This window comes from Euprymna scolopes, chromosome 29, assembly GCF_053919585.1.
Source record: "Euprymna scolopes isolate OS-2025 chromosome 29, ASM5391958v1, whole genome shotgun sequence".
NCBI lineage: Eukaryota > Metazoa > Mollusca > Cephalopoda > Sepiida > Sepiolidae > Euprymna > Euprymna scolopes.
In genome coordinates this window covers 87797927-87817682 of record NC_136510.1, presented here as the reverse complement: position 1 = coordinate 87817682, position 19756 = coordinate 87797927, and the positions used below count along the sequence as shown (strand labels likewise).

At 35.2% G+C, this 19756-nt stretch overlaps 3 non-coding genes and 1 pseudogene across 3 annotated transcripts in view; all 4 read right to left on the bottom strand.

Annotated features, from left to right (window-relative positions):
• Positions 1–11799: 11799 nt before the first annotated feature.
• On the bottom strand, positions 11800–11932 carry LOC145253061 (U2 spliceosomal RNA; annotated as a pseudogene).
• A 7391-nt stretch (positions 11933–19323) lies between these two features.
• Trnas-gcu (transfer RNA serine (anticodon GCU)) lies at positions 19324–19405 on the bottom strand. The gene has a single exon. It is a non-coding gene; the product is annotated as a tRNA-Ser (tRNA).
• A 131-nt stretch (positions 19406–19536) lies between these two features.
• Positions 19537–19618, bottom strand: Trnas-gcu (transfer RNA serine (anticodon GCU)). The gene has a single exon. It is a non-coding gene; the product is annotated as a tRNA-Ser (tRNA).
• A 131-nt stretch (positions 19619–19749) lies between these two features.
• The window catches only part of Trnas-gcu (transfer RNA serine (anticodon GCU)), an 82-nt gene continuing 75 nt past the window's right edge, over positions 19750–19756 (bottom strand). Inside the window, exon 1 of the tRNA in view lies at positions 19750–19756. This exon is cut by the window's right edge and continues 75 nt beyond it. This is a non-coding gene — a tRNA (tRNA-Ser).

Here is a 19756-nt window from a genome sequence, read left to right as displayed (position 1 = left end):
ACACCAAATAAGATCTTTGTTTGGATGGCTGGATAACGTGTACAGAAGTCGGCAAGCTGAAATACAAAATGTTCATTTCAACTTGCCAGCATAATTTCTATTAGTTTTAAAGCATGCACAAATTCATTCATAGCTTGAAGCAGTTTAATTTTAAATCTTTCTTATCTACCTGTCGATAGCTCAAACGGTAGGGAAACGTGGCTGGAGCGCTACATGTTTTGGTTTCAATTTGTAACAGCCGCAAAAATAAAACAGGATCTATTTTATGATACAAAATACGAAAAGACGTTTTCGTATCCAAACCAAAACCTCTACCCCCCCTCTCTCTCTCTTTCTCTCTCTCTCTCTCTCTCTCTCTCTCTCTCTCTCTTCCAAGCAAGATTCGAATAGACGCACGTGTATGACGTTGTTCCACAAAAAATATATTTCTTTTGTAGACAAACGTTCACAATAAAATAAGCAATTTAAAAGCAAACTTCGTTATCTTAATTCTTCTTACTTCTTTGAAGTAATGGTAAAACAAATGTAACAAATTCTAGCTGATGACACCGAAGTAATTTTGTTGTTTAACTTTTGAAATCAGTATTATATATTAGGTACAATATAATATTCAATAGATAATTGGCTCTTTAATAATAAACACGAAACCTGCATAAATTAAAATATATTTAAAGGTATTTTAAGACCGGGCAAGGCTGGGCGCCCCACGCTAGTAATTTTTAAATAAATTGTTTACAATCTGTTATACATCCTCAGCCACGCTATTTTTTTTTTACCACTATTCCCCCTCTCTTTCTGTCTATTTCTCTTTACTTCTTTCTTTTTTCTATCTTTTCTATTTTCTTTCACCCCCCCCTCTCTCTCTCTCTTTCTCTTTCTTTCTCTTTATCTTTTTTACTTTTTACTTTAATTTTTCAAAATTGTCTTTGTCTCTAAACATCCTCAACTACCTTATTTTTATTATTCTCTCTCTCTATCTATCTATCTATCTATCTATCTATCTATCTATCTATCTATCTATCTATCTCTTTCCCTTTTCTTTTTCTCTTTCTTTCTCTCTTCTTTTCTCTTTCTGTCTTTCTATTTCTCTCTCCCTTTATCTCCTTCCCTTTCTCATTTTCTTTCTTTCCTAATCTCTATTTCTCTCTATTATATATCTCTTTTCATTTTACTTTCATAATTCATAAACATGTGTTGAATCATTAGAATTTCCTGATGACGTCACCATCTTATTTTTTTTATTCTTTTTGCCTTACATGAAATATGGTAAACCAAGCAAAACTGATATCGTCACCAATTATTTCATTTCCTGATAGATACAGGATTATGTTCCACATAATCAAGTGTGAAGTGTTTGGTTTTTGTATAAATTGTGAGCATTTTCGTTTATTTGTTGTTTGTTGTCTGTTTTTGTCTGTTTGTTGTTGTTTGTTGTTGTTTTTTGTTGTTTTTTTGTTTGTTTGCTTGTTGTTTCTTTTAATTTGTTATTTGTTGTTTTTTATTGTTTGTTGTTTGTTGTTGTTTGTTATTGTTTGTTGTTGTTGTTTTTATTTGTTTGTTGTTGTTTGTTGTTGTTTTTTGTTTTTGTTTGTTTGTTGTTGTTTATTGTTGTTGTTTTTTGTTTTTGTTGTTTTTTGTTGTCTGTTGTTGTTGTTTTTTATTTTTGTTTGTTTGTTGTTGTTTTGTTTTTTGTTTTTGTTGTTGTTTGTTGTTGTTTGTTGTTTTTATTTTTGTTGTTTGTTGTTGTTGTTTTTTGTTTTTTGTTTGTTGCTGTTTGTTGCTTTTGTTTTTGTTTTTATTTTTTGTTGCTGTTTGTTTGTTTGTTGTTGTTTGTTGTTATTGTTTGTTGTTTTTGTTGTTGTTTGCTGTTATTGTTTGTTGTTTTTGTTCGTTATTGTTCTTTTTCTTTTGGTTGACGTTGTTGTGTGTGTGTTTTACTGCTATTTCGCCCAAACAAGGCACAGGCTGAGACCAAATTTACAAAGATGCTATGTAGAGAATCGTGCAGCGAGATACCTGTTTACACTGTATTTGAACTTCTGCACGTCGGTACAGTCGAGGAAGCAGGGACCCTGGAGGGAATTCCAAACCGGAGCAGCCCGAGGAAAGAAACTATTTGAATATAAGTTTCTTCCGGCATCTCTACAATGAAGGGGTGGGATTTTGATGCCTATCTAGTTAGTCGGAAGTATTTACGTTTAGGGGTGGTACAATGGCTTTGAGTTCGTCAAATCACATTCCATTAAAATACTTATAAAACAGGCACAGAGATTCAACATTTGGGCGATATTTATTTTGTTTTTGTTTGTTATTTTTGTTTGTTATTTTTGTTTGTTATTTTGTTTGTTATTTTGTTTGTTATTTTTGTTTGTTATTTTTGTTTGTTATTTTTGTTTGTTATTTTTGTTTGTTATTTTGTTTGTTATTTTGTTTGTTATTTTTGTTTGTTATTTTTGTTTGTTATTTTTGTTTGTTATTTTTGTTTGCCCTCCCTACAAGATTTTGATTGGCCGATTAAGCCATAAAAACTGACTGGTAGAGCCACCTTAGAATAGACGTCGAGGGTATGTTGAAAGCCTCTCACGCTAAGGATATTACCAGCTTCCACCAATGAACACTCATTCGATAAGGCGACTTACCAGATTATTATTCAAAACTGTAGCAAAGCCTAGTCAGCTACTTCAAACGGATATATTCCTTTCACGTGGCATATTAGTGGCGAGATAGGTTTCAGAACAAACTTACAAGTCCAAGAAAATAATTCCAATGATGCTTGATTCGAAACAACCTTACTTTCTGTACGAATTGAACAAAACATCTTTTTATACGTTCCTCGTTAAGTTGCAAAAAAAAAAAAAAAAAAAATGGGAAGAAAGAAAAAAAATTACTCTGTTTCTGTAAGTAACGATAAATCTTTCTAATTTCACCTCTTCTTGTTTGTCTTCTTGTTTGTCTTCTTGTTTGTCTTCTTGTTTGTCTTCTTGTTTGTATTCATGTTATAAAGTTTTATTGATTACACAAATTATTTCTACTTATGGATACGTTGCTAAAATAGAAGTCATGTCATTTAGTGAAACAAAAGAAATTTTTGCCGAAATGTTTTGGATAAAAGAGATAGTGTTTGTTTTTTCATACTCGATATATGTGTTTAAATATCGTAAAACAAGACGATGATATTTGTTACTTATGCAATAGTGTTGGCACGATTAATCGGAATCGCAAAAATCGGAACTCAAAACGCGGATTCCATGAACAAAGCTTCTTTCTTAGAACTGCACGCCTGTGGAACTCTGTTCTGTCTGCCTGCTTCCCTCCGGACTACAACTTGGATGTCTTCAAGTCCAATGTTAACAAATTCCTAATGAACCGCCCCCTTAAGTAAACACTTCAGCAAATCTGCTCACTAGCTTAATGTACTTGCAATAACCCTTATCCCTGAGTGGCTTCCGGGCCTTGATAAGTGGTGATCACTGTGACAGACAGTAACATTCTCGACCCGACTCCCAGATCGCCAGGACCAGCAAGCCTCACTTCTGGATCTATTTCTGGAAAGAGTTTTTGAGGATTGTGTAACAAATGCTCATTGGCCACTCGGGAATGCTATATCAATGAAATGATAAATATTTATTAATTTTAAACATTTAAATATTTATTAATTTTAAACATTTAAATATTTATTAATTTTAAACATTTAAATATTTATTAATTTTAAACATTTAAATATTTATTAATTTTAAATTTATTAATTTTCAACTACCAGGAAAACTCAAAGCTATAGGTCATCTTCACAAGTGTATTTCTACGTTTACGAAATGATATATTTTCATGGCTTTTGCGATAACTCCACCGTCGCAAATAACTCTATATTTAGAGATTTATAAAGAAACGGAGTCAGAAGCAGTAATTGTACTGGACATTTGAATCGGGCATTTAGAACAGAATCAGTAATTGTATCGGAATCGGAAAAAAATAGAATTGCCCCATTACTAGTATGCAGGTATGATTAACGCACAGTGTGACGTATTTAAATGTTTATCAACGGTACCAGAATTGGATCGATGCTTCTCAATATATTACAACCGGATCCAAACGTTACACTCCAAAAATAACCCCAGAGTTTAATAAAGATGAAAAAAAAAGGAAAAGATATAATCAGATTGAAGAGAAACACTTATCACGAAACAAAGTCAAAAATCTACTCCAAATTAAGAAAATAAGTTACATTAAGTGCGTGTGATGGAAAGCATATATAAAAAAAAATAATTGTTTCTTTAAGAGTAAAATATTATTTAATTGTGGGCGTGTACACCATAAAAGTTCCCATTGTCTGGTAAAACAGACAGGTAAAAACAAAGTTGCAAAAAAGGGAACGTAATAGTGTCTAAAAACGAAATGAAGGAGGGTTAAAGAAGAAAATACCTTCGTCTAGCTGAAACCACTATCAATAATTCCCCCCCACTCTTTATCTGTGCCTAAACCTAAACGTAGATTCCATGATCAAAGCTTCTTTCTTAGAACTGCACGCCTGTGGAATTGTCTTCCGTTTTCCTGCTTTCCAGCTGCCTATAATATGGTTGTCTTCAAGTCCAACGTGAACAAGTTTCTGATGAGCCGGTACACTTAAGTTAACAAATTCACTGAACTTCCATTACTATTGATTACTATATTGTCCTTTTGACTACTCTACACTCTTTAACCCTTATCATTGAGTGGCCTCTCGACCTTGATAAGTGCTGATGCCTATGTAAAAAAAAAAAGTGGGCAGACAGTAAAATTATTACTGAATCAGGGAAGTGATATATCGGTGATAAAAATATGTTTTCCGCTGTTAACGAACACAGAAAAAAATATCAGAGGGTATCAAATACAAAATGATATCTCAAAGGAGAATTAAAATGTAACATTTTGCTGATGGGAAAATCTCATAAATCGAAAGTGTATGGTACTCACTGGTTCGGAAAATGTTTTTGGTCTCGACTGGATTGTATTGTTTAACTCATGGGAATTACCGATCGATTCTTTCTGTAACAATATTAACGTCATAGAGAAAAATAAGACGAAGCAATTATTACAGATTTGAAAGGCAAATTTCCTCGAATTTTTTCAGAAGGATTCGGTCCGTACACAAAAACAGAAGTTGACTTCGAATATATATAGATATCTACATATATATAGATATAAAAAATAAAACCATAAAAATCAGAGCATGTGCTGATTTTTCGATTGGATTGAATGACTGTTTGATAGACTATGCATGTCCTTTACCATCTCCTGAATACATATTCACAAAATTAAACGAAGGTGGAGTGTTTTCAAAATTGAGTTTGTGTGAAGCTTATTTTCAGATTAAAGTTATTGAAGAATGTTTGAAGTACTTGACAATTGGCCACTCGGGAATGCTAATTAATCGCATTAAGGAAATTTTAAACCGAATCGCATATTTATGTGACCTTTCCGGGTCACCAGCAACCAGATATGAACCCTCAGCGATCCCTAATGGGGATCTCCTTGTCATATATGCATCGTGCTCGTTCTTCACAGGGAATTCTTTGCAGGATCGCTTGGCGCAGTAGGACTCCGTTGATCGATTTGGTCAGAGTCGATCTCACCTTCAGGTTTATATGCAGCTGTCACGCTGGAAGTGAATAGATTTTCATGCATGCAAAAGAAAGACAGACTCAGATATCTCTATTCTACTTATTTAATTCAGGTTAGATATACAAAATATGATATACACTTATATACAATTGTTCAGTTGTTGATTTTTAACAAACACTATTGAGTCCCAATTAGATCTGATCACTCTCCATTTTGCAGTGGTGAGGCCACAACTCTTCGATTGGAATTAGATTCGCTCAAAACTCAGCTCCAACTACTGATTTTGGCGCAGAGATTCGCTTATGTACGGAGGTATCGGGGTAAGGTAGGTTGCTCCCTAGACCAATCGCCAATAAGTACGTCATTCCAGAGGAATTCCCGATTCCTTGCATGCACTTGCGAATTTGTGAACGCTCTCAGTTGTGTTTCTCACGATCGGAAGATGCCCCAAGTATGACATTGTGCTCAGAGACCAGACGTCCCTGAGTTGGGGCTCGCTGGCATCGGAAACGTGAGAGTGACATTAAATTGTCACTTTCACCAAACAATCAGATTTATATGTCGGTTTCATAAAAAATAATAAAATTCATAACTTAATTCTTCCTTTCAGCAAGGTCGGCCGCTGCTGCCCGGGCATACAATAATACTTAACAAATAACACAGCATAGTTGCCCGGCATTCTCCAGAGTTTTGGGAGTCTCACCTTCCTCCAAATGAGGAGCCCTACTGCTCTTTCGGACGGTCACGTCACATTTAGACGATATTTTGATTAAAATTGCAAATGAGACGCAACACAAAGCCCATAATAGAGAACTGAGGAACACAGGTCCAAGCTGAGTGCTGATAAATATGAGTTCTTCCTGAAGAAGGATGGATCGTTGACAGTAAAGGAAGAAAACCAGACACAAAAGGGTTGAAGTTATATATATTTTTTTGATTAAAAGTGAAAATGAGACGCAACACAAAGCCTATATTAGAGTAGTACAGTATTTCACAGGGACGTGCAGAGAGGATGCTAGGGCTGCCGCTTTTACTTCTGTTTTAAAAGTGCTCTTTTCAGAGGAATGTATCATAGGGCGATATTTCCGAAAGTGATCCTCTCTTTTCGATTGACTAACCTCAATTTAAACCTTCGCCATTTCCGGTTTGGCGATGGACGCAACGGCAAAGACGCCACTTTTTTACTTTTTTTATGTTTTTCCTCCTTCGCGGTACAGGTTCGAACCTGCCTGCCTGCCTGCCTGCCTACTACCACTTTTTTTTTTTTTTTTTGCTCAACACACACCCCCAAACATCCAGGCAACGCCGGGCACCCAGGCTAGTATATGAGACAAAGGGAAACACATTTCGGTGCAAAGGACATTGGAGTCAATTGAGACCCAGACACAATTACAGAGATAAAAAAAAAATACCGAAGCGGCTATAATGGAAATCCTGTATGACGCATTTGAAATTCCTGCCCGTATAAGTCAACATTCTCCAATAGAGGCATCCCCAAACTCGAGGCCAGAGGTACCAGTGTCTCAAACATTACTTCTGCAATGAGGCAGTAAGACTTTTTTTTGTTGGTTGGTTGTTTTTGTTTTACGGTTCATCAACCCTTTTCAGGTTATTTAATGCCGAATTCAGTGATGTTTAAGAAAAACTTTTTAATAAGATATTTTTTTTTTCAAGTCGGTTTCTATTTAACCCATAGTTGGGACCCTAACAGGTACTACCACTCTGAGTCAGAGTGGACCTGAGAGCAATGGCAATTAAAGGGTGGCTTCACACTCCCCAAAGCCCACAAGCTGAGGCCTCACCATCAGATGTAGTTTAAGGTCATATCCAGGACCGAGCCAGCAAGAAAAGCCTTAGAAATAGCTAGATTATGTGCCAACCCTAAAATAAGATCTGCATGTCTTGGAGATGAAAAAGAGTTTTCGATGGGTAGCTAATCCGTATAAGTCCTGAACTTAAAAATTTTGCAGACAAAAGGCAAAGATCTTTGTCGTGTGGGCATGAAAAGCTATATGTGGGAATTCTAAAAAATCCAATATTTTTATGGAGCAATTCTGGTTTCTGATTGGCTGCTAACAGAATGTCGCTCCATTTGATTGGTCTGTTCCTATTGCCAGTGTCTATAAGAAGAACCTTCAAATTTTCTTCTAGTGTGTCAAGTGTTACCACGGCAAGAAGGATTAAGTAAGAAAACCTCCAGAAAAAAAGTGAATAGATTATGTGTCGACCCTAAACAGAGACAATATTAAAGATAAATTTCACGGGAAAATTTAGATCAGGGGTAATGAATATACGTACATCCGAGTCTTAGCTCCTTGAAAGATTGTGATTGGCTGGTTAATACGGCACAATCAGTACCAGATGGGTAACCATTTGGGAAGTCGAGGCACTGTATGTACCACGAGGTAAAATACCAGGTTGGGAAACTGGCGTGGTCTATCCTTCTCGAGGGCCTCTCTTAAGCTGTGGTAGGCAACCCATTTAGTGATGGCGTCACGATAAAAATAATACCCTTGATAGCCCTAGCGAAGCATCAAGTATTCAGCTACGGACAAGATTTGAATTACACAATTCTTGGCCTTTTTTGGCCAAGATCACAGTGTAGTATCTGTTCTTCAGATGCTGCACTTAAGATAATTTGTACCAGTCAATGGAGGGGAAACCCTCTATACTGGGACAATTATTATTTTTGGTAACCAGAGTGACCCCTTTTAGGGGAGCTGGTTTTTACCTCACATTAAAAACGGCCTTGTGCCTAATTTGCTCAGTGGGGGAGCAAATAAATACCATCTGTTCTTCAGATGCTAGGTGTGCCTGGTCACGACTAGGCAACTTCCATGGCCTTCTGGCCAAGATCAAAGTGTAGTATCTGTTCCGGCAGATGCTGCACTTAAGATAATTTGTACCAGTCAATGGAGGGGAAACCCTCTATACGGGGACAATTATTATTTTTGGTAACCAGAGTGCCCCTTTTTGCCTACTTTTAGGGGAGCTGGTTTTTACCTCACATTAAAAACGGCCTTGTGCCTAATTTGCTCAGTGGGGGAGCAAATAAACACCATCTGTTCCGGCAGATGCTGCAAGCTATGACTAGCAAAGACCGGATGTGGGGGCAACCCCACATGCCTGACCATTAACCAGCTCCCATTTCCCACCTCTCGGGAGCTGGTCCCCTTTTTCCCTTCCCCCTCCCTTCACTCCTCACATTAAAAATCGGCCTTGTGCCTAATTTGCTCGGTGGGGGAGCAAATAAATACCATCTGTTCCGGCAGATGCTGCACTTAAGATAATTTGTACCAGTCAATGGAGGGGAAACCCTCTATACTGGGACAATTATTATTTTTGGTAACCAGAGTGCCCCCTTTTTGCCTACTTTTAGGGGAGCTGGTTTTTACCTCACATTAAAAACGGCCTTGTGCCTAATTTGCTCAGTGGGGGAGCAAATAAACACCATCTGTTCCGGCAGATGCTGCAAGCAAAGACTAGCTATGACTAGCAAAGACCAGATGTGGGGGCAACCCCACATACCTGACCATTAATCAGCTCCCATTTCCCACCTCTCGGGAGCTGGTCCCCTTTTTCCCTTCCCCCTCCCTTCACTCCTCACATTAAAAATCGGCCTTGTGCCTAATTTGCTCGGTGGGGGAGCAAATAAATACCATCTGTTCTTCAGATGCTGCACTTCATTTCTTGTTCCCTTTCGGTGGAGGATTAGTCCTTCACGACTGAGACAATTTTTTTTTATTTTTGTACCTTTTCTCCAAGTTAAAAAACAACCCTGGTGTCTAACTCTGCCCCGTGGGGAGGCATAGTAAATAGGTACACTACAAATCTCGCTTGCTGCTGCGTGTTATGTTACGTTTTTTAAGCCATAAACACCGACTAATAGCGTCGCATAGGGACAGACATTGACGGTACGTCGAAAGGCTCGTATGCTAAGTATATTACCAGCTTTGACCTCGAACACTCGTTAAGTAAAGCAATGTAGTAGATTTTATTCGAGACTGTAGCAAGGCCCTGTCAGCTACTTCAAACACGTCCCTTTATCTTTACTCCTGATAACAATCTTTATTTTTATTTATTTACTTTTTTTGTGAGTGTGTGGCCGGAATACTGACCACTCACCCTTAATGACCTTTCGACAAGAATCAACATTTCTAAAAGTAATTGATTTGCCTGATATGCGCGACCAAAAAAGGTCAGGTTCTGTTGAGACGAAAACAGTCTAAATATTTCATATGTACGCAGGCAGAATCGATAAATAGTTCGTATAATGTCATTGACGTCTGACTGCTGCTGCTGTTTTTCTTTCTTTCTTTTTTCACAGAAAACTGGCTTAACTCTCATAGTTCCTATTTGCATTCATCCCCACGCGGAGAAAATCTTGCTCTCCAAAATGGGCACTATGGCTCGAAACAAAAATAAAAAAAATTGCCTCAGTTTAGAGCAGTGGTTCTCAAATTTTTTTTTTTCTTTTACAGCAATTATATGTATAGCATTTTTTTTCTTTTACAGCAATCATATGTATAGCAATTTTTTTCTTTTACAGCAATTATATGTATAGCAATTTTTTTTTCTTTTACAGCAATTATATATATAGCAATTTTTTTCTTTTACAGCAATTATATGTATAGCATTTTTTTTTACAGCAATTATATGTATAGCAATTTTTTTTTCTTTTATAGCAATTATATGTATAGCAATTTTTTTTATAGAAATTATATGTATAGCAGTTTTTTTTTCTTTTACAGCAATTATATGTATAGCAATTTTTTTTCTTTTACAGCAATTATATGTATAGCAATTTTTTTTCTTTTACAGCAATTATATATATAGCAATTTTTTTTCTTTTACAGCAATTATATGTATAGCAATTTTTTTTACAGCAATTATATGTATAGCAATTTTTTTTTCTTTTACAGCAATTATATGTATAGCAATTTTTTTTTATAGCAATTATATGTATAGCAGTTTTTTTTTCTTTTACAGCAATTATATGTATAGCAATTTTTTTCTTTTACAGCAATTATATGTATAGCAATTTTTTTTTCTTTTACAGCAATTATATGTATAGCAATTTTTTTTCTTTTATGAAGCGAATAGCAAATGCTTGGAGAATGTTTATCGCCTGCAGTTAATGTTTGTAAGAAAGATACGCCACTGGATAGGCTGTTGCGTACTCTGGAAAAGAAACCATAAAAAAAACTTTTATGAACCGTATGCCTCTAAATTTTTTCTCTAAACCTCTCACTCCCTAAAATTTATATGTTGTTCAAGGATAACTTTTTCAAATCTCGACTAATATTTGATCAAAAGAAAAAATATTAAATAGTAAAGTTTTAATATTATTCAGATACTAGCAGGGAGATCCGACGTTGCCCTGGATTTAACGAGAATCACCGAATGTTTCACACTCAAATTTTTATTAACATTGAAATCGGTGAAATGCCCATTTTTCAATCAAATCGAATAGTGTCCTGTTCTTGTTGGGGATTCCTACCCTCCCCTTCCGTAGTGTACCGGGAAGAAGCTTTACATACCTCTCCGCAGTGATGTAGTCCACAATAAATTGTAGTTACATTGCACCGTAGAGAATCTACCGTTGATTTTATAAAATTATCTGTAAATAATGGCTTCACATAAAATATAAAATGCAAAAGTCAAGTATCAGGGCCCAATTGTTCTCTAAAAAGAAACATTCATTTCGAACGCGCCCCTTTCTCATAAAAGAATCTACAGTTGATTTTATATGCTGGACCTTTCTGCTTGTGCGGTGATAAAACTTCTCAAATGCACTTGTGATGTTATGTTGTATAAAAGTGGTAACTTTGGTCAATGACTTCCTTCTTTAATCGGATTTTTTCCCGATTATCGTTTTATCGTTTTTCGATACTTATCAGATGCATTTGGATACAAAACCTACGTAGGAACCCTTCCAGACGAATCAAGTACCTTCGTGTAAAATGTTTAAAAAATCGGCCCAGCCGTTAACGAGTCCATAGGGAACGGACTCTCTCACACAGGCATACACGCAAAGATATACAAACAAATATTTTGTAATAAAAAGAAAGTGGTTGCTTGATTAGAATATTTAGTTACTTTTTACACGATGACCCGATTTATTCCTAAACATATTGTACCTATTTACTATGCCTCCCCACGGGACAGAGTTAGACACCAGGGTCGTTTTTTAACGTGGAGAAAAGGTAAAAAAATAAAAATTGTCTCAGTCGTGAAGGATTTCTCCTCCACTGAAAGAGAACAAGAAATAGAAGTGCAGCATCTGAAGAACAGATACTACACTTTGATCTTGACCAAAAGGCCAGAAAACGATAAATTAATCTTTTTTAAATAAAAGTAAACGTGCATTTTAAGTGTGAAAAAAGTCAATTATAATCGCTGATTACACTGACAATTTATTTATTGAAACAAAAGTAAAAACAATGTATTACTAATTAGAATATGACGAGTAGGATGGAAATCGTGTATGTTTTGCTTTATTTAATTTTTTTTTTTTACAATTTTGCCCATCCGTATTTGTCTAAATGTATCGTTATTAAAAAACCGTACTATTAAAACATTTTTTTTTACAATGTTGCCCACCCGTATTTGTTTAAATGTATCATAATTAAAAAATAGTACCATTTTCTTTTTACAATTTTGACCATCCGTATTTTTTTTAAATGTATCGTAATTAAAAATAATACTTTTTTTTTTTTTTGCAATTTTGACCATCCGTATTTATTTAAATGTATCGTTATTAAAAATAATACCATTTTTTTTTTTCTTTGGTGAATTTTTAAATGAAAGGAGGGATCAAAATGTTTATCCATTTTAGGGATTAGCGTTACCCACATAATTTTTTATTTTCGTTTTTTTTTTTCTTATTTTTTAAAAAGATTTTCAACGGATTATTATCAAATAGACCATATTACCAAAAAAATAAATAGTCGATATTTATATATTTGTCGGAATGCTCAGTTTCTAACGTAATGTTCTTATAAATCGATCTCCCATTTCAGAACCATTCGACGTTTTTAGACAAAATTTTGCGAATTTAGCCTTTTTGTAAATAGTTTTGCATTATTAAAAATTTCGCTTGAACTTTGCCCTTTTCTAATTATTTTATATACATATTTATGGTTATCTTCAAGTTTCGTCACCTAAAATTTACAAAGATTTTGCTTGGGCGAATTTTTTCTTTTTTTTTTAGAATTTATTTTTCTTTAATACACAATCTTCAAGTTTCGTCACCCAAAGTTTACAATAGTTTTGGCCGGACGAATTTTTCTTTTTGTATTATTTTTTATTTTTTTTTTTAAATTAAAAAAAAAATTTTTTAGTATACAATCTGAAAGTTTCATCATCTGACATTTACAATTTTAAAATTAACAGAAAATTTGAATGCGCTGGCACGAAAACAAATACGGCGACTAGTGAAAACAATACGAAATACTGACCCGAACACCCATAAAAATCAACTTTGAAAAGGTAAGTTTTTAGTTTGTAGTTTAGCACATATTGATAATTATTGCCCTTCGATTGATAAATGCAAAATTCTTTATGTAAAAGTGGTGTGCGTGTTCTCGACGAGTGGTTCCAATATGGGGGATCGATTTATTATATTAGAAACTATGCACACGCGTAAGTATACCAAAAAGATTTTCTGTTAATTTTCTTGTTAATCTAAAAATTGTAAATGTCGCGTGACGATACTTGAAGATTGATTGAGTCTAACAAAAAAAAAAAAAAAAAAAAAAAAAAGAAGAAGGTAGAAATTCATCTGGGCAAAACCTTTGTAAATGTCGGATGATGAAACTTGAAGATAAACCGGAATATGTATATAAAATAATTAGAAAAAAGACAATTTCAAAGGAAATTCAAAAATGGCTAAATTCACAAAGTTTGGCCCCCCAAACGTCGAGTGGTTCTAAAATGAGAGATCGATTTACTAGACGTTGCATTAAAAATTAAGCACCCCATACAAATATGAAAATACTTACTGAATTTTTTTGTTTTTTGTTTTTGCTAATGTTCGAATCACATCCTCGACGTAAAATATTTTGCTTTACTCTATCTTTAAAATTCATTACAAAAATAATTTTAAAAATTGATTTTATCTTATAATACATTTTTGTTATCAAAAATAAAGATGCATAATTAAGGCGGAATTTTCGACCCAAAAACAAATAATAACAATAAAAACTTGTAAAATAAAATTGATCCATCGTAATTTTTGCTGGTTTCTTAAGAAGAAAGATTCTTAAAAATTCTCATTTTTTTTTTACTCTCCGTAGAACCAGTGTCAGAAATTACACAAGTTGAATCGTGTTATTGCTTTGATTTGATAAAACCAACCATATATGTTTTGAAACAACCGTTTTTATTTGTTGATTTTGGTTTACAACTACCACTTCCGATTGGTGGGTTTTCCAACCTTTTATTCAGTCTCAAAAAGAGTATTGTATCAATGGGACTCAATTTCATTTTCTCCTTGACGTTCTGACGTCATCACTTAGTCAACCACGTTATGACTAATAAATTAATGGTTCATTAACCACTTATATGTATTGTAATTGAATATGTGGCATTATATGAACTATTTTTCGTATAAAATCATGGCTACCAATCTTCGTAGAAGATTTTAACTACCACCCTACCCACACCGGAGAAGGCAGTAAAATTTCATAATGATTTTGCAATAGTGTAACGGACCACTGATTCTTCAAGAACACAAGTTAAGTGCGCTTTTCAATTTGTTGTGAATTTCTGACTCTGTAAGGGATATATGTTGTGTGAGAATAATTCTTACATATCATCTATTGCAAAATCGATATGAAATTCTTATTTAAATTTTGTATTTATTGGTTAATTATCCTATACTTTTAGGAAAGCATCACCATATGAACGAATTTTTCATTAAAGAAACTATCGCCACCTGGGAACTGATTCAACTCTAAGCTGAGATTATATGGATTCTGGATTCCTCAGGGGAGCAATCAAGAAAATTCTTCGCAATTGTATGATATGTAAGAAAATTAATTCGTTGCTTTATAAAGCACCCTCGGGTTCCCAGCTACCCACTCACCGGGTAAATTTTGTCTACCCATTTCAACAAGTGAAAATTATTATTTACTTGCGTGAGTCTACGTATTGTTCATTTGGAGTTACTTCCTGATATGAGCACTATATCTTTTCTATTAGCCTTTATTATGTTTGCCAACCTATTTGGCATTCCTACGCATGTCCATTTGGACAATGCTAAGACCTTTCTAGCATTCGGCATTATGTTATCTGAAATATTCGTTTCTGACGATTTCAAAGAAAATTTTAGGTCAACTTCGATTAATAATCTCACCACCCCCTCTTTATTCGGTTTGGCAAGCAGGTTATCCTTGTTTTATCGTTATTTTCATGGCAGGTGCTCGTCTGAACTCCAATCTCTGGTCCTCCCTCGCCAATCTTTCACGAAAAACACCCGTCTAGCTGAATCCACTGTGAAAAATTTCCCCCACTCTATATCTGTGCCTAAATCAAAACGCGGATTCCATGAACAAAGCTTCTTTCTTAGAACTGCACGCCTGTAGAACTCTGTTCCGTTTGCCTGCTTCCCTCCGGACTACAACTTGGATGTCTTCAAGTCCAATGTTAACAAATTCCTAATGAACCGCCCCCTTAATTAAACACTTCATCAAATCTCCACACTAACGTAATGTACTTGCAATAACCCTTATCCCTGAGTGGCTTCCGGGCCTTGATAAGTGGTGATCACTGTGTAAAAAAAATGCATGGGAAAGGATGATACAACTAATTACGAATAAACAGACAGCTTTACTGTTAATAATTAATTTAAAAAAATGTTTTTTAATCCATACCGTTTTTGGAGAGTCAATGATTAACAGATAAATTTATAAATCGAATGTGAATAATTTCTTTTTACGGAAGGCCGATGACGCAATCATCCGTTCGCACGTCGCTGATAAAAATCTTAACGTTACTCGTTTCTTTTGTCAAAACGGCAATATATTTTCTAAAGCAAGTAACTGAAACAATTATGATTTAAGAGTCAATTAAATTTCGTTTTATAATCTGTTAGCATTAAATATAAATGTAACATTTAGTCTATAAGTCTATGTGGCACAATGACGTACCTCCTTTTGAGGGAGCTGGGGGGGGGCTTCTACATTAATAAACCTTGCGCCTAACTTGGTCTGCACTTGTGCAGAGGCAAACACACACATTTCAGTGAGGACACATTTTTTTAAACTTAAAACTGTCGGCAAACGAAGATTGACAGGTGTTTATGTATCCAGTGCACAACAAAACTAAACCATGTTGACATAATTTGAAAAACAAAATATGGGCGATGAAACATCTCTCTCTCTCTCTCTCTCTCTCTCTCTCTCTCTTTCTCTCTCTCTCACACACACACACACTCTCTTTCTTTATTTTTCTCTTTCATTCCCTTTTTCTCTCTTTCTTCGTTGAAAGAGAGAATTAAATATAATTCTATTGTTTTAAACAGTTGAAGTTTGCATTCTGGGGCCAGCGAACGCGACATAACATGCGTCTGGCTTCAGCTGATCTTTATAAAAAATCTCATTGTTAAATCTTAAATAAATTATATTTTTATAAAAATGCATTTGTTCGCTATTTTTGTATAAGCGTTAAATTCCAGCATGCCATTCATGCCGACGATAGAAAAATGCCTGTACGACGCAATGAAGAAGCGACCTGTGCCAGCCAGTTATAGCCGACGACATATCGACCCTTTTTTGTTGATGTTTCCAGGTGCAGATGTGGTTAGCAGGTGTTTGTGATTTTGAAAATGTTCTGTTATGACTCAAGCCAAGAATGACAGTTTGCTTATAATACTGAACCAAGGCAAAACCACATAAAACCTTAGAATTTGAAAGGTCAAACCCGAAAGAACTCATGGATACAAGAACAAAACAATGTTTAAACGTTATGTATGAATGTTCCTCCATCTCCCTTTCTCTCTCTATCCCTCTCTTTCTCTTTCTCTGTTTCTCTCTTTCACTCCCTTTCTCTCTCTTTCTTCATTGAAAGAGAGAATTAAATATAATTTTACTGTAAAAAAACAGTTGACACTTGCATTCTGGAGTCGCGGACGCGATATAGCATGCGTCTGGTTTCAACTGGCTTTTATAAAATATGCTCCTTATTATTAAACCTTAAATAAATTATATTTTTATAAAAATGCATTTGTTCGCTATTTTTGTATAAGCGTTAAATTCCAGCATGCCATTCATGCCGACGATAGAAAGATGCCGGTAACGACGCAATGAAGACAAGAAGCGACCCATGCCAGCCGGTTATAGCCAACGACACCAAAACGTTGCGTTAATGTTTCCATGTGCCTATAGTTGGATATCGTGTGATACAGTTTATTCCCCCGGGGAGCTGGTGGCGTTCCTAGGATGTTCCTTAACCAAGTAACGCTCCCCGGGAAACGATAGTGTCATACTAGAATAAAGAAGAATTTAATAAGAAATATTACTAGAATAAAGAAGAATTTAATAAGAAATATTTTAAATATTACATTTTTCGGACTACAAATTACGATACTGAAAATTAATAATAACGGAAATTCTGTCAGCCAACGGCTTCTATATCAAATCGGAAGATAATTGTTTTAGGTGTTATCTGTGAAAATATATTGTTACACGCACGCGCGATTAAGTGGTGATAACGTAACGATAAAAATCCGTGATGACAAAAATTCCTCCCATTCCTTGACTAGATTTTTTTCGATCGGTGAAAAGAAGAGAAAAGCGAATCATTCATGACACCCACGCGTTACTAACGAAAATGGCGCAGACCCCCCCAACACTCTTTGTCACGTCACACATTTCTTCATCCCCTTACCTTCTTCATATTCGTTTTTCCTATTTCATAAAAAGACAAGAAAGGAGGGAATTTAAAATAAAGTTGGCGCGCAAAATTTAACCGCAGGAGATAAAAAAATAACTATTCTGAAATCAACCGTCGAAATGGGCAGACGCGTAATGACGGAATCCGTGGTAGAGAATTTGTTAAATTCCCCACGCGCCCTAATTGACTCATTTTGGAGATAACTGCACGAGATAAAAGGTCAACATGTCAATATGTATTTATCGATGCAGCAAAAAAGAGCAAACACCACAAATAGAGGAACGGACATGTTACCGTGAATATCAAAGAACTATTAAACTTTCGAAAACTCCTCTTGAAAATTTTATTTCCATGGCTAATCATCTCATTCGGATTAAACCGTTTCTAGGAGATAAATATTCAGTGATTATAAATCCCTCACCATTTTTATCCCAATCCTGTTCACTCCCATGAATAGACAAACTCAAATCTTCAGACATTTATTTTCGTGTATATGATGTTAACAAGAATAAAAAACATTGGTTAACTACCGAACATCCTTCCATTTATAGTTTTGTTTTGACCCATTAGGGCATTGCATTTTATATCTTTGTTTTGTGTATATTGAATTTTATGGCACAATAAAATATTGCATTGTGTTTATTTTGTGTTTATTGAATTTTATTCAACAATGAAACAATAAAAAAGTTGATGCAAATATAAATACATATGCATGTCCGCTTATTTCGTTCTTTTTTTTGTCTTATCGATTTCTGCTCTGGGTACTATTGTGACAGTGCTCGAGGTGGCCGATTGTTACAGCGTTGGACTGCTACTCCATTTGGGGTCTCCGCGCGTGTGCGAATCTCATCCTTGTCTTATACGTTTTGCTTGCTTTTTATTACACTAGATTATAGAAATACAAAGAATGGATTTTATATAATAATAGATATTTATTGTCGAGTAATAAAGAGATGTATGTGCAGTAGTTCGCAGAAGATTACAAGGTTGCCGTTGGTTAAGGCGATGGGCTGTTAATCCATTGGGGTATTAGCTGTCGAGTAAAAAAGATATTTTTAAGCAAAAATTTGTGCCAGACTCGGAGGTGGCCGAGTAGTTAAGGCGGTGGAGTGTAAGTCCATTGGGGTTTCCCCACCTGAGTTCAAACCTCTCCTCGTCGTAAATATTTTGTTTGCTTTTGATTACTCTTGATTATGAAATGAAAAAATAGATTTTTTTTAATTACACGTATTTGTTGTCGAGTAAGAAAGCCTTTCGAACTCATGGGTTAGCAATCCATCGTCTTAACTACTGAGCCACCTCGTAAGCATCCGCGAGCGATCGGTCCTAAATGTCCTCATTATGAATAACTAAATAAAATCCATTTTTTATACTTCTATAATCAATTAAAAAAGTTCCATTAAAAGCAATAAAAACACTGCACAACGAGGATTAGATTCGAACTCACGCTGGGACACACCAACAGGTCAAAGGTCCATCGCCTTAACCACTACGTCGCCTCGTTACCTTAATAATACAAATGCTCTCAAATGTCCTTTACAACAAATATGTATAACTAGATAAAATCTAGATTTATATTTCGATACACAACTTAAAAGTGTAATGAAAAACATATTACGACGAGAATGCCATTCGAACTCACGCGAGGAGACCCCAATGGATTAGCAGTCCATCGCCTTAACCACTCGGCCACCTCGTCAGATTCTGCAGAATAACTCTCCATAATGTCCTTATCACTGTACAACAAATATGTATAACTAGAGAAAATCCATTTGTGTATATTTCTATAATCAACTTTAAAAGTGTACCGAAAAGCAACAAAACCATTTACGACGACGATGAGATTCGAACTCACGCGGGGAGACCCCAATGGATTAGCAGTCCATCGCCTTACCCACTCGGCCACCTCGTCTGATTCTGAAGAATAACTCTCCATAATGTCGTTATCACTGTACAACAAATATGTATAACTAGAGAAAATCCATTTGTGTATATTTCTATAATCAACTTTAAAAGTGTACCGAAAAGCAACAAAACCATTTACGACGACGATGAGATTCGAACTCACGCGGGGAGACCCCAATGGATTAGCAGTCCATCGCCTTACCCACTCGGCCACCTCGTCTGATTCTGAAGAATAACTCTCCATAATGTCCTTATCACTGTACAACAAATATGTATAACTAGAGAAAATCCATTTGTGTATATTTCTATAATCAACTTTAAAAGTGTACCGAAAAGCAACAAAACAATTTACGACGAG